Below are 13,270 nucleotides of genomic sequence, written 5' to 3'. Positions count from 1 at the left end.
CCAGGAATACACATGCTCAGGGGAAAGGCCACGTGAGACCACAACAAGAAGGCACCACCTGTAAGCCAGGAAAAGAGGCCTCCCCAGAAACCAACACACTGGTACCTTAATTTTGGACTTCCAGCCTCCAGAAATGTGAGAAAATAAATTTCTGTTGCAGTCCATTCTGTGGTATTCTGTTATGATAGACAAGCAGACTAGTACAGATTGTATAGTGGTATCTCACTGTGGTTTTCATTTGTACTTCTCTAGTGATTAATGATATTGAACATCTTTTCATGTGCTTATTTGCATCTTTAGCTCTTTTTATGAAGTGCGTGTCTGCATAAAATTAATAATTTTGTGCACCAAAACCAATTCTTAGTACATTTTGCTCCACAGATTTCTTAATTCATTAGGATCATTGTCTTTACTATCATTCTGTGACTCACCAACATCTGTGTTTGGATGAGTAATTCTTGCAAAAACTATGTTTCAGGGCTCAAAGCTTTCTTTTTCCCACAACGGACAGTTATACAAAGTTTAATATAGTGATTACCTTTTATACATTTGATAAAAGTAACTTGTTTTAATTTATGAGAGAAAAATTTAATAAACTATAAAAATCTCTGTGAAAGCAATAAGACAAATGTATAAAAATGATTTTAGTTAGCTGAGTGTGGTGGCTCACGCCTGTAATCTCAGCTACTCAAAAGACTGAGGCAGGAGAATCGCTTGAACCTGGGCGGCAGAGGTTGCAGTGAGCTGAGATCATGCCACTGCACTCCAGCCTGGGCAACAGAGCAAGAGTCTATCCCCCCCCAACAACAACAAAAAAAAAAGATTTTATATCTTCTTTATCATAGATGTTGACTTACTGGAACAAGAGCAAAATCTGCATTAGATGAGAGGCTCTAAACTTCTCCATAAGTTGGTGTTCAATAATAGTGTTTTTTAAGGTCATTGGAGACTTCTGTGAGCATCCAACCACCACAAATAACTCCACATTTGTGTTGTCTGCTTTTGTTTATTTATTTATGTATGAGAAAGAGTCTTGCTCTGTCACCCAGGTGGAGTGCACTGGCGTGTTCTCGACTCACTGCAACCTCCGCCTCCTGGGTTCAAGCAATTCTTGTGCCTAAGCCTCTCGAGTAGGTAGGTGGGACTACAGGCGTGTGCCACCATGACCAGCTAATTTTTGTATTTTCAGTAGAGACAGAGTTTCCCCATATTGGCCAGGCTGGTCTCGAATCCCTGGCCTCAAGTGATCTGCCTATCTCGGCCTCCAAAAGTGCTGGGATTACAGGCATGAACCAGTGCACCTGGCCTATTGTCTGTTTCTAGATGGCCTATTTGAATTATGTCTGAACATGATACACATGTAGCCTCATCAAATTTGTTTTCCTTTTGTTCTGTTTTGTTTTTGAGACAGGGTCTCACGTTGCTCAGTCTGGAGTGCAGTGACACCATCACAGCTCACTTCCAACCTTGACTTCCCTGGGCTCAGGTGATCCTACCAACTCAGCCACCCAAGTAGCTAGGACTACATGCACATAACACCATGGCCAGCTAATTTTTGTAATTTTTTTGTAGAGATGGGGTCTCACTATGTTGCCCAGGCTAAATTTGTTTCCCTAAATGTAGATATTAGAAAACGTGGGATTTGTTTTCATTGATTGTGAAAGTGCAAGTCCTCCTCTATGTTGTTGCTGACTACTGACAATGCTTTAAAACTCCCAGTGTGTAAAGTAAGAATTTCATGGAGATACTTTGCTCCTGCAATTTCTATTCTGTTAAAAGAAAAATCTACTCCATTTAGGGTAATATTGCTTTTACATCAGCCAGATACATAATTCCATCCTGAGCTATTTGATTGCAGCTGACATCAAGGCAGCATAGGCTACTGTTCAGACACGTGAATAACACGTAAATGTTGTATACTACAGTTTTTTATACTATGCTTACACATGTGTAGTTGAACAAGGCAGTTATTTTCTTTCAACATATGGCCTAGGTGGGGCGTGGACTCTTTCTGTTTGCCATACTGCACAGGTCAGTTTAGGTTTATTCCCTTAATTGCTTTGTTTTTAGTTAGTACTGTAGCAAATGCTATCAGACTTTGCATTCCCAGATCACAGTAACCCAGACCTACTTTCTCTAAGGATGAATTAATTTGCAGCATTGCAGCAAAAAATGTTCCACTCTTATTTTTTTAATCTTGTTTCCAGTCATTCTTAGGTATTTCAGAGTTCTGTTCTTATTTACTGCTTTGCCAATCAATTCTCCACCTTGGCTGAATGCAGTGGCTCACGCCTGTGATCCCAGCACTTTGTGAGGCCGAGGCAGGTGGATCACCTGAGGTCAGGAGTTTGATACCAGCCTGGCCAGCATGGTGAAACCTTGTCTCTACTAAAAATATAAAAATTAGCCAGGGATGGTGGTGCATACCTGTAATCCCAGCTACTCGGGAGGCTAAGGCAGGAGAATTGCTTGAACCTGGGAGGTGGAGGTTGCAGTGAGCCAAGATTGTACCACTACACTCCAGCCTGGGCAAGAGCGAAACTCTGTTTAAAAAAACAAAACAAAACAAAAAAACACTCCTCCTTCAGGCCCAGTATCATCAAACATAAGGTTTAAGTAAATGAGATTAAGTTATTTCTGAAGCAGTTTTATACTATAGTATGTGTCAACATCACTTATGAGGTTGTATCTAACATCCAAACTCTTAATATATAACTGATTCTCAAAAAAAAAAAAAAAAAAGAACTAAGATTGTGCAGTGACACTATCATAGTTCACTAAAACCTTGAACCCCTGGGCTCAAGTGATCCTCCTGCCTTGGCCTCCCAAATTTCTGAGATTACAGGCATGAGCCACTGCACCCAGGCTAGTTAACTATTTAAAATTCTAGAAAGAACCCAAAAATCTTCACCTGTTACTCTTTTTACTGGCAGTAAGTAATTATTAACAGCAATGTTTAATGTGCTTCCTTCTTCTAGTTATGCCCATTGGGGTCAATGCCAGAGTTGTGGCCAGAATGGGTGGCAGAGGGGGTGAACCAGCCAGGGCAAGAGGTGGCATCCTACCAGCTGCTCCACATATTCCTTTTACCCCACAGGCTGCAGCAGCTGTGCCACCATTCAATACTAATTGGTTTCTTTGGGGGGTGTTTGTTTGTTTAATTTTTGAGACAGGGTCTTGCTCTGCAGCCCAGGCTGGAGTGCAGTAACATAACCACGGCTCACTGCAGCCTCAACCTCCCTAGCTCAAGTGATCCTCCCAGTTCAGCCTCCCAAGTAGCTGAGACTATAGGTGCACACCACCATTCCTGGCTAATTTTTTAATTGTTTGTAGAGATGAGGTCCCTACCTCATCTCTTTAATTGTAAAGAGATGAGCCTTTACAATAATGTTAGATAATTCACTTTAGAGAGAAAAATGATCTTCCAAAAGATTTGTTTTGATTCTATAAATTGTATGAAGAAACTCTATTACTGAAATTAACTGATATTCTATTTTAAGCATCTGATAACACTGGGAGAAAAAAAAAAAAAAAACCAGCCACCATTTAACTGTTTGCAAAGCCTTTCCTTCTGCTAATGGAGCCAACACCTTAATAGCTATTGCTCCACTTTTCATAAGTGCACAAAAGAAGTTTCAATAAAAACGGGCAAAATTAATTGAAACATTGATTTAATTCAAAGGTGTGCTTCACAAAGTGATATGTAAATAGGCTTTCTACATCTTCATATTTTAAATATTTGTCTCTGGGTACAGTCTTTTAAAATTAAGTATTCACTTTTAAAGCAGAAGCCAATGTTTCTTTAACTGATTTTCTTTCAGATTTTCAGCAGTCGGTGATACTACCATGGTCCCTATGGTAGATGTAAATAGTGGCAAACGTGCTATTCAAATAACACGTCCACCATTAATGTTCCTTTTTTTTCTTTTTCTTTTTTTTTTGAGACGGAGTTTCGCTCTGCCACCCAGGCTGGAGTGCAGTGGCCGGCTCTCAGCTCACTGCAAGCTCCCCCTCCCGGGTTCACGCCATTCTCCTGCCTCAGCCTCCCGAGTAGCTGGGACTACAGGCGCCCGCCACCTCGCCCAGCTAGTTTTTTGTATTTTTTAGTAGAGACAGGGTTTCACCATGTTAGCCAGGATGGTCTCGATCTCCTGACCTCGTGATCCGCCCGTCTCGGCCTCCCAAAGTGCTGGGATTACAGGCTTGAGCCACCGCGCCCGGCCTAATGTTCTTAAGAAATGGAAACACAGTCATTTTTTCATTAAACATGTATGTTATGGGTTGAATTGTGGCCCACCCCCACAAATGTGTATATTAAAGTCCTAGCACCAGTACTGCAGAATATGATCTTATTTGGGAATAGGGCATTTTAGGCTTAATTAGTTAAGATGAGGTAATACTGGAGTAGAGTGGCCTCTAATCCAATGTGACGGTGTCCTTATAAAAAGGGAGAAATTTGGACACAGACATGAACACAAGGGAAATACCATGTGAAAATAATGGCAGAGAATTGGGGTGATATTTTTGCAAGCCACGGAATGCCAAAGTTTGCCAGCAATTCACCAGAAGCTAGGGTAGAGGCATGGAACAGATTCTCTTTCATAGCCCTCAGAAGGAACCAATCCCACTGACACCTTGATTTTGGACTTCCAGCCTTCAGAACTGTGAGACAATGAATTTAAGTGCTTTAAGCAACCCACAATTGTGGGTACTTTGTTATCGCAACCTTAACAGACTCATATAATGAGCTTACATTAGTTTTAAGTACATTATTGCTAAAAAGGCTTATTATAAAATAAAAATGCATTACCACTCAATAGCATAAGTAAGTCATTTTATATGTGAATTGTGCAATGAATGACAAAATATAGTACTAAAAATTCCCGGCCAGGCGTGGTGGCTCATAGTGGCGTGTAGTCTCAGCTACTTGGGAGGCTGCAGTGGGTGGATCACCTCAGGTCAGGAGTTCAAGACCTGCCTGACCAAGATGGAGAAGCCCCGTCTCTACTAAAAATACAAAATTAGCCCGGCGTGGTCACGCATGCCTATAGTCTCAGCTACTCAGGAGACTGAGGCAGGAGAATCGCTTGAACTCAGGAGACGGAGGATGCAGTGAGCCTAGATCGCAGCATTGCACTTCAGCCTGGGCAACAAAAGCAAAACTTCGTTCCAAAAAAAAAAAAATTCCCACACTTCTCAATACACTTTTATAGTGGGACTGTGCCGCCTTTATTCCCTGCATGTATCTTCTGTACTTCTAACCAATGTACTTCTAACCAACAATTTATTATATTTCTCACTCATCTCCAGGGACTGGCAGACTGGTGGATATTTGCATCTTGCAAGCTAAAACACATGCCAGGCACAGGTCATGGCACAACTGGCTGATCAACTAAGTGGCTGGAAGGAACAGCTGTGTTAATTAATAACTTCACTCACTGCCACCTGAGACCAAATTCAGCTGACCCTCACCGCTCATGTCCAAGTGAACTTTTTTATATTCACAGATTCCCTGAATGGGTATCTTCAAAATGGAGCATAAGTTATTCTATGTCTGGAAAGGGCTGGGGAAAGAGTGATAACCTGATCATATTTAAGATTTAACATGTGTGTAGCTGAAGTCTCTGTCTGATGCACTTACATCTCACATACTACTAGAAGAGACTGTGACAGAAGCTGGAAATAGAAAAGTGAAGGCTTACCAAAATCATCTCAGATTATTAAAATGCATCTATTGCATTATAATATTTTATTTAAAATGATAATCATATTTTATTTAAAATGAAAAATCCAGGAAGACGCTAAAGTGAGCGGGCAGTAGGATATGTGGTCACTTTTTTTTTTTTTTTTAGACACAGTCTCACTCTGTCACCCAGGCTGGAGTGCAGTGGTACAATCATGGCTCACTGCAGTCTTGATCTCCCCCAGGCTCAGGTGATCCTCCCACCTCAGCCTCCCAAGTAGCTGAGACTACAAGTGCGTGTCACCATGGCCAGCTAATTTTTGTATTTTTTGTAGATACGTTGTTTTGTCAGGTTGCCCAGGCTGGCCTCGAACTCCTGGGCTCAAGTCATTTGCCCACCTCAGCCTCCCAAAGTGCTGGGATTACAGAGGTGAGCCACCGCATTCCACCTGTGGTCACCTATATCATAAGGCTTTCTGGTAGATTGTTTCCATAATCGTTCCAAGTGAATTATGCCACCTTGTATACATACCGGTGGCATACATAGTACATTTGACCCACAGAACAATTTTTTAAACAAAATTTATTGGTAATGCAAAATAAACCATCATTCTCTTTAGGCTCTATAAAGGCATGAGTCCCCTGTTACTGACTTTACCTAAAATATAGGAAACTTTTCTCATTTATAGGCTCAAATTGGTTGTTTTCTTTTTATTTTTCTCTCAGCAACATTTTCCTCAATTACATCTTTGATTTTTGTTTCTGTTCCCGTTGTTCTCATTTGCTTCTCAGGCAATCCTATACTTATTAAATTGGATTTTTTTTTTTTTTTTTTTTTTTTTTTTTTTTTTTTACTCTTCTCCATCTTTATCATCTCCTTTCTCATTATTTTGATCTGTTTTTGTGGCCTTTTCTTTTTTAGAAAATTCTCAGATCTGCCCTCTCCATTGCAAATCCCATTTTCTCTGTACTTATTCTGTTCTTTACTACTTTCAAAGCAAACTTACAAATAACAAATATAAAAGATACTTAGGTCCCACCCCCAGAGATACCAATTGAATACTCTGAAGTGTGGCCCAAGCAAGTTTTTTTTTTTTTTTTAATTGTGGTAAAATCTACATGGCATACAATTTGTCTTTTTAGCCTCTTTTACGTGTGCAATTCAGTGTCATTAAATACATTTACATTGTTGGCAACCATAACCAGCATCTATTTCGAGAAATTTTTCATCTTGCAGATAATTTTTAACAACTCCCTCTTTAACATGAAAACATGATTCTCAGAAATAATCATAAAATAAAATCAATCATAATAATGACCATAAAAGAAACATAGTAAAAATGTTCTTCTATTCAACTTTTATACAATACTGCCAATAAAAAGTAAAGAGCAAATATATACTAAAAAGCACAATGATTTATTTAATGGCTTTTCTGTCTGCCTAACCATTTGAACTTTGGCTCAAGCAATCCTCCTACCTCAGCCTCCCAAAGTGCTGGGATTACAGGCATGAGTCACTGTGCCCAGCCTGATTTCCAATTTAGAATCTACTGTATAAATTCAGGAATAGGTAGTGCTATGGAGATTGGAGACAGGATCCAAGGGAGCTCAATTTATTCATAAATGTTGCAAATGTAATATTGCAACCAACACGGGTAGCTGAATCTATGTATGTTGGAGGCAACTATATAATTGGAAGTTCTCTGAATTAGCTACCATGTAGAATAAAATGTTTATTTAAAAAGTAATAAAAATGTGGCTGGGTGAGTGATGAAAACAACTCTCAGTGGAGAGGGGAGCTGGAAAGGGGATGGGAAGGGCAGGTTGCTCTCTCCTGAGGTTAAGTCACCTCTCAACCTCACACCTAGTGGCTCATGCCTGTAATATTAGCACTTTGGGAGGCAGAGGCAGGTGGATCACTTAAGGTCTGGAGTTCAAAACCAGCCTGTCCAACATGGTAAAACCCCATCTCTACTAAAAATACAAAAAATTAGTGGGGCATGGTGGTGAGCGTCTGTAATCCCAGCTATTTGGGAGGCTGAGGCAGGAGGATCCCTTGAACCTGGGAGGCAGAGATTGCAGTGAGCCGAGATCATGCCACTGCACTCCAGTCTGGGCAACAGAGCGAGACTCCGTCTCATAAAAAATAATAAAATAAAATAAAATAAAATGTAATAGTATCTGTAACAATTATTAAAACTAAACCAACAAAATAATTTTTCAGGAAGGAGTATGCTATCGTTGCCATTATCTAGAATTAATAGCTCACTGTGCTAATAAAAATAAAAGTAATTTTTAGTAGGTTTTAGTACTGTTTCAAGATTCTCAATGGACAATACATCTGCTTAGTGCCTGGTCTTAGGATAGGCTGCTCTCACGGTCCCACCCTTGGCATACTACTGGTTCATACCTTGTTAGTCCCTCCCACTGATCCAATGATAGAGGTTGGAAGAAGAGAAATTCTAGGCAGGCAGGGGCGGGTCTCTGGCAAAACCCCACCTTCCAGCTGAAAAGCCTGAAACCCAGCGCCCAAAGTGAGAACTTCCATCCCTGTGTGCCTACTCTTTCCCTTCCTATTGGTTCTTTCTGAATAATGTCTTTCTACCAATTGAATGTTGCCTTTTCCAAAACTGTCTACGGCCTTCCCCACCTCATCCTGTGTCTACAAAGATTCCAGACTCAGCTGGCAGAGGAGAGAAGTGGCTTGATGTTGGGAAGAAGCAAGCTGACTTCAGAGAAAGCAGCTGGATGTCAGAAAGAGGCAATTTGACTTCAGAAGAGAGAAGCAGAGAGGTGACTTAACCTTAAGGGAGAGCAACCTGCCCTTCCCATCCCCTTTCCAGCTCCCCTCTCCACTGAGAGTTGCTTTCATCACTCAATAAAATTCTACACATTCACCATGCTTCGGGTCATCTGTATGACCTCATTCCTTTTGGGCACCAGAAAAGAATTCGGGATACACTAAGCATGGGTACCCCAAAAAAGCTGTCATACTGGCCCTTTGCCCTCACTGGTAGAGTGCAGCTGCCCCATGTGACACTGCTGTTTGTGGACAGTGGAACTAAGGGAGAATTGTAACATACCCTCTAGGGCCTTGGAGTCACAGGCACCCCAACCTGGATGCTGCCATGGGGCCTGCGTGGAGTTTGCTCCTGCTGGTACTAAAGCAGCTGGTTCCTACACTTGCTCACCCAAGCACTCCCTCCCCTGAGGATTGCAGCATACCAGACCTGAGTGAGTGGAGCTTGTTCCTGCTGGCACCTAAGTTCTCCCACCTGTAAGGGGTTGAGTGGGGTGGACTGAGTTAATGGGGCACTTCTGTTGCAAGTCCTGCAAAGGGGTCAAGAAAATATTCTGCAGCACCACATTGACTCTATACTTGGCCCTGTGATTTGCTTTGCCCTCTCTTATAGCCTTGAGGTTGCCATATGAAAAAGCCTGAGCTAGTAGCCTTCATGCTGGAGTCATTTGACCCAACCAACAGCAGCACTAACCGCCAGGCATGTAAGTGCATTTTTCAGACAATCTAGCCCCAGTCCAGCTATCTCACAATTTCAGTCACATGAGTAATTTCCAGCAAAACCGATAGAAGAATATCTCACTCAAGTCCAGCTCAAATTGCACTGGCCCATAATATTTTAGCAAATAAAAGGGATGGTGTTTCAAGGCACTAAGTTTTGGGGTTGATTTTTTGTGCAGCAATAGGTAATTAATATACCATTGTAATAATTTTGGTTTTTATTTTGAGTGACATGGGAAGACATTCGAATATTTTGAGCTAGAGTGACATGATCTGACCTTTCAAGAATATTACTCTGGTTGCTATGTTGGGAAAAAAAAAAAAAAAACAAAAAACACAACAACATAGGTAACTAAAGAAAGGAGGGAGACCATCTGGCAAGGTGATACAGTGAGCTAGATGAGACATGATGGTGGCAGTTGGGTAGTAGCAGTGCAGATGGTGAGAAATGGTCAGAATCTGGGTTCTAAATTAAGAGAAAGTTTGCTGATAGATTGAATGTGAGGTGAAAGAAAGAGAATCAGAAGGTTCATGGATTTTTTGCCAGATGATAACATGAGAAAGAGTGCAAAACTCTTTTTGTAAGCTGGGGGAAGATAACATCAGGGATTCTGTTCAGGAATGTTAAGTTAGAAATACCTGTAGACATCTAGTCTGCAGGACAATGATTCAGGATTTATATATGAGCTATAAACTTAAGAGTTGTGAGCATATTAATAAGATTAAAAGCCACAAGGCTAGATGGAATTTTCTAGGGATTTAGAGCAAATTGAGAAGAGAAGATCCAATAACTAAATTCTGAGACAGACACTTGAATGTTTAGATAATCTGTTCTCAAAGTATGATCTGTGGTCCCATGGGGTTCCCTAACACTCTTACATGGAGCCCTGGAGATCAAAACTACATTTTCATAATCATACAAAGACATTATCTGCTTTTTTTTTTTTTTTTTTTTTTTTTACTGTATTGACAATTGCATTGAAATACGAAAACAATGGTGGGTAAATTGCTGTCACTTTAGCATAAATTGAAGACAGCTGGTACTAAACTCAATTAGAAGTCATTGTATGCTTCACCACTGTTGCTCTTGTAGTTTAAAATGAAATGCCAACTATTGCTCTTGTAATTTAAAATGAAAATGTAAGAATGCCCTTGAGGAGAGGGTAACCATTCCTGATGACCGCTTATTACACATCTATTTATTAACAACATTCTGTATAAAAACATAGAAACATTAACATTCTGTATAAAAACATGGAAACTTCTCATAAACTACTTCTGGTCCGAAGTGAAATTGGCTCAAGGAAAGACACTTGTGCCATTGTTTGAATTGCAGGCTGAATGACTTTCTTTAGGTAACACATTTTTTATCTGAAAATCAACTAACACAAAAATTAGGTTTATTCAAACTTGGGTTTTTGGCAGACATTTTCTTGAAAATAAACCAAGTGACATTGTCACTTTAAACAAAACAACTGACTGTCTTTGTTGCCAGTGATAACATTTGAACTTTCAAGCAAAAATTTTGGAAAATTTACCTCTGTAAGTTTGACAGCTTCCCAATATTGTCAGGTGAGGTCAGTAGTGATATTAGGAAATGTGATTTTTTGATATTATATAACGAGATGTGTCAACATTTGAATAATCTGCATAATTCAGGGAACTAATATTTTCCCATTGACTAATGCATAATGTTAAAAAATCATGAATGGGTAAAAAAGCCATTTAAAGTGCAGGATTGACAATAGATTTTCACATAACTGAGTACAAAAAGTTTACTGATAGAGTTTTAGACTGCACTTTACAATTAACCTTCAAGAAACTAACACTTGGAGTTCAGGTACAAAATCAAAGGAAAACATCCAAAATTATTTCAAAAGGCTATTAAAATACTCTTCCTTTTTCCAAATAATCTAATTCCTTTTTCCAAATATCTAAGTTAGGTCAGATTTTCTTCATATGCTTCAACCTAAACAATGCATTAGAATAGACTGAATTAGGAGGAGAAATGACACTCCAGCTGTCTTCTTTTAAACTAGACTAGGAGTGGGCAAACCTTTTCCACGAAAGTCCAAATACTTGATATTTTAGGATTTACCTGGCATATAGTTTCTCTTTGTCACAAATATGCAACTTTTTTATTGTAGTGAGAAAGCTGCCACAAATACTATGTAAGTTAATGAACATGGCTGTATTCCAATAAATATTTATAAAAATAAGCAGTGTTCTGAATTTGTCCAATAGGCTGTAGTTTGCAGAACCTAGCCCCACACTAGGCAGTAAAGATATTTTTAAAACTATAAAACAATACCAGTTTTCTTACTAATTTGTTTTGAAAAACAGTTTTTTTCTATAAAAATTGTATGTAGGTTTTGAAGATGTAGCTATTTTTTCATAAAAAATGTATTTTTGTTAATATGTAGTAGGTTTCTAATGATCATGTTTAAACAAATTAATCAATAATTCTTTTTAAGTCTCAACTTTAATTTCTGATACAGTAATAATTGATAGATAAAAGCCACATAACCGAAAGCTCTTTGAGAGCTTTAATAATTTTTAAGAATGGAAATGGGGTCTTGGTATCAAAAAGTTTGAAAACTACTGGTTTGTAGGCAGGAGACATGAGAAGAAACCAGTACATGAGACAGTGGAGGAGTGTCCTATTGAGGAAGCAGGAAAACTGGAAATGGGATTTCCTGGAAACCAAGTGAACAACTTGTTTCAAGGAGGAGAGTGTGAGACTAACTGTGTCAACTGATAATAGCATCATCAGAATGCTAATGGTGAGGAGGACCAGGTCCAGTGGCTCACGCCTGTAATTCCAGCACTTTGGGAGGCCAGGGAGTAAGGATCGCTTGAGCCCGGGAGTTTGAGACCAGCCTGAGAAACATAGCAAGACCTTATCTCTGTAAAAAATAAAAAAAACTGGCTTGGTGCTGTGGCACACTCCTGTGGTCCTAGCTACTTGGGAGGCTGAGATGGGAGGATCGCTTGAGCCCAGGAGGTCAAGGCTGCAGTGAGCCATAATTGTAGTATCACTACAGATACTGGTCTCAAAAAAAATGCTAATGATAAGGGACCAATAGACAGGGAAATGTTGAGCTTGTTGAGCTTCAAGAGACAGTAGGGCTAATAGGACTGTAGGACACTGGAGAAGAGGAAGGCATCCAGGGCACTTGCCTTAGTCCATTTGGGTTGGGGAGGCCTTTGCTGAGGGTGAGAAGACCTCATCTACTGGCAAAGAGGACTAATCAGAATTTAGGGACTCAAGATCCCCACGTTCATCAGGGTCTTCCCACATGTCCCCATTCCAACTTATAGGATCTCATTATTTCCCAGTCAGTGCCTATACTTTGACAGTAGATACCTTACACTGTAGGAAATAAGGCTGTCCTTTATGGCACACCTAGAAGCTCTTAGGTCATTTACGCTGTGCTTGACCCGGGAATTTAAATTCCTGAGCTCATCATTTTCTTTCATTACTTTATCCAGTGGCATTAGTAGCAACCAATCAACATCATTATATTTTTCAGTTTTACAACAATATTTGAAACTATCACATACAGAGTTACTCACCTCCTCGCCTCTTGTAAGGGGTTGATTAGGAATATCCAATGCAGATATTTTGCATATTTCTATAAACAGTTCACAACATGGACTATTAGTGCTTTCTTTACTGTGGAAATGAGATCCTTAGCATTCTTAGATCTAAACAGATTAAAGAGCCAGTTCCAGAAACCCCAAAACCAATTCAGAAAACTCATTTTTAAAATTCTATTTCTTTAGAATCACTCTTGTTAATAAAATCTGTATTAGTTAAGGTTCTCTAGAGAATTACAACTAATAGGATACACAGAAAGATAGACATATGAGAGGATTTATTAAGGGAATTGGCTCATGTGATTACAGAGGACAAGAAGTAGAATGATATGCTGTTTTGCAAGTTGGAGAACCAAGAAAGCTAATAGTATAATTCAGTCTGAATCTAAAAGCCTGAGAATCAGGGGAGCCAATGCTGTAACTCTCAGTTCAAAAGCCTAAAAGCTGGGGACAATAGGGTATGTGTA

At 39.6% G+C, this 13,270-nt stretch overlaps 1 pseudogene; it reads right to left on the bottom strand.

The window, feature by feature from the left end:
• Window positions 1-839: 839 nt before the first annotated feature.
• LOC104672454 lies at window positions 840-6,228 on the bottom strand (annotated as a pseudogene).
• Window positions 6,229-13,270: the final 7,042 nt, after the last annotated feature.

Source organism: Rhinopithecus roxellana, chromosome 10 (assembly GCF_007565055.1).
Source record: "Rhinopithecus roxellana isolate Shanxi Qingling chromosome 10, ASM756505v1, whole genome shotgun sequence".
NCBI lineage: Eukaryota > Metazoa > Chordata > Mammalia > Primates > Cercopithecidae > Rhinopithecus > Rhinopithecus roxellana.
This window is presented reverse-complemented; position numbering and strand designations above follow the sequence as displayed.